This window comes from Bison bison, unplaced genomic scaffold (assembly GCF_000754665.1).
Source record: "Bison bison bison isolate TAMUID 2011002044 unplaced genomic scaffold, Bison_UMD1.0 scf7180017864289, whole genome shotgun sequence".
Classification (NCBI taxonomy): domain Eukaryota; kingdom Metazoa; phylum Chordata; class Mammalia; order Artiodactyla; family Bovidae; genus Bison; species Bison bison.
In genome coordinates, this window is record NW_011494861.1 from 4,185,568 (window position 1) to 4,188,115 (window position 2,548).

At 55.0% G+C, this 2,548-nt stretch overlaps 1 long non-coding RNA gene across 3 annotated transcripts in view; it reads left to right on the plus strand.

The window, feature by feature from the left end:
- LOC104995867 overlaps positions 1-2,112 on the plus strand; it is a 13,778-nt gene extending 11,666 nt beyond the window's left edge. For all 3 annotated transcript variants that reach the window (XR_826104.1, XR_826106.1, XR_826105.1), the window contains one exon: positions 1,834-2,112. This is a non-coding gene — a long non-coding RNA (uncharacterized LOC104995867). The remainder of the gene's footprint in view (positions 1-1,833) is intronic.
- Positions 2,113-2,548: the final 436 nt, after the last annotated feature.

The following is a 2,548-nucleotide window of genomic DNA, read 5'->3' on the forward strand; positions in this document are numbered from 1 at the left end:
GAATTGAACCCAGGTCTCCTGCATTGCAGGCAGACTCTTTACCCTCTGAGCCACAAGGGAAGCCTGAGGGGAGTTATAAAATCATTATAAAATGGTTATTGATCAAAGCCATTGGGCGGGAGGGGCTGGGGGTCCCCAGTTTGAGGGCAGAGATGCCCCAGTTTGGGGATAAGTGCTGTCTGGGTATGTCTGGCTGGCAGGAAACGAGGTAGGGCCAGGGTGCTGGGTTTCGGCTCCAGTGTCTGTGGGCGCAGAGAGCAGCTGCAGGGCGCTCAGCCCCGGAGCCCCAGCGCTGGCCTGGCAGCTAGACGTCTGAGGTGTTCTGGTCGTGAGGATGTTCAACTGTCTGTTTACAGTCCCTGTGACTTGCATAGCACTCAACCTGCTCAGCCCTTAGCACACGTTATGTCATTTAATCACCCAAGCCTCCTGCAGACAGGGAAAGAGGCCACGACCCTGGTCTCCTCCCAGGTAACGAGTGGAGGGAGAGGGTTGGGACCTGGGTCATTCCTCTGGGCATGTCACCTGGTGTCCAGGGACCTGGGTGTTTCCTCTGAATGTGTCACCTGGTGTCCAGGGACCTGGGTCTTTCCTCTGAACGTGTCACCTGGTGTCCAGGGACCTGGGTCATTCCTCTGGACATGTCACCTGGTGTCCAGGGACCTGGGTCTTTCCTCTGAACGTGTCACTTGGTGTCCAGGGACCTGGGTCATTCCTCTGGGCGTGTCACCTGGTGTCCAGGGACCTGGGTCTTTCCTCTGAATGTGTCACTTGGTGTCCAGGGACCTGGGTCATTCCTCTGGGCGTGTCACCTGGTGTCCAGGGACCTGGGTCTTTCCTCTGAATGTGTCACTTGGTGTCCAGGGACCTGGGTCATTCCTCTGGGCGTGTCACCTGGTGTCCAGGGACCTGGGTCTTTCCTCTGAATGTGTCACTTGGTGTCCAGGGACCTGGGTCATTCCTCTGGGCGTGTCACCTGGTGTCCAGGGACCTGGGTCTTTCCTCTGAATGTGTCACTTGGTGTCCAGGGACCTGGGTCATTCCTCTGGGCGTGTCACCTGGTGTCCAGGGACCTGGGTCTTTCCTCTGGACATGTCACCTGGTGTCCATGGACACCATGGAGTCCTCCATGTGTCCATGGAGGGAGCAGGAGCTGAGGTGGGGGCTGCAGCTGCTGGGGACAGTGGATGCCAGCCAGCTGGTCCCATTGGCCAGGACCCTGCTTCTCTCGTGGGGCAGCATGGTAAGGTATTCTGAGTCAGCAGGAGGGTGGACAGGGAGTGTGAGTAAAAGTGGGAGTGAGTATGTGTGGGTAAGTGTGAGCATGCCACTGTGAGGTGTGTGAATGTGGGATGGCCCTCTGCTCTGGGGCTGGACCAGCCAGGAGACAGGAGCCCCTTGGAGTCTGGCAGGGACAGGAAGTTGCTCACCCTCCGTGTATGCAGCAGCTCTCCTGGGTGGGGACAGGATGCTGTGGTCTCTGCAGAAAAACGGGAACCAGAGAGGGAGTAGAGGAGGCAATGGCTGAGAGGGTGGATGGGACATAGGCCTAGAGAGGACGGGGGAGTCCAGGGGATGGGATGCTTGAAAGGTGAAGAAACTTTGGAAATGCTCCAAAACACTGAAGAAAGAGGGGAGGACTTTGTCTTACGTCCCTGGAGATTCACTGGGGGACAAATTAAGTCCCCGCTCCCCTGGAACTGACTTGCCCCTCTGTCAGCCTGGCCTCTCCAGCTTTCTTACCTCCTGGGTTCCTCTTCATGCACCCTAACTGCCAACCCACACCCTGGGGCCCCAACTCTGGGAGTGTTCTACCCTCTGCTCTGTCAGCAGGAACCCTGCCCATCTTGGAAGATGTAGCTGGTGCTTCATGGCTGAGAAGGCTTCCCACTTGTGGCACAAGGGGTTTCTCCCTCGTGGTCAGGCAGCTCATTCTTAAGACCTTAGCTCCCCAACTCTGCTGGGGAGTCTTTCAATTCTCCTCACCCTCTGTGACAACCTGTAAAAAGCGGCAGGGCTGGACTCACAGGGTTTTATTTACTGCTAACAATAAAATTGATGCTTTTGAACTGTGGTGTTGGAGAAGATTCTTGAGAGTCCCTTGGACTTCAAGGAGATCCAACCAGTCCATTCTAAAGGAGATCAGTCCTGCGTGTTCTTTGGAAGGAATGATGCTAAAGCTGAAGCTCCAGCACTTTGGCCACCTCATGCGAAGAGTTGACTCATTGGAAAGGACTCTGATGCTGGGAAGGATTGGGGGCAGGAGGAAAAGGGGACGACAGAGGATGAGATGGGGGATGACATCACTGACTCGATGGACGTGAGTTTGGGTGAACTCTGGAAGTTGGTGATGGACAGGGAGGCCTGGCGTGCTGGAGTCCATGGGGTATCAAAGAGTCAGACACGACTGAGCAACTGAACTGAACTGAACTGAACTGAGACTATCATGATGTACTATTTTCACACCGTAATCCGATATCTGGAAATGTGAGAATTTGAAGACAATAATCGCCAAGAAAATGAAAGACTTTTCCATACAAAGATGTTC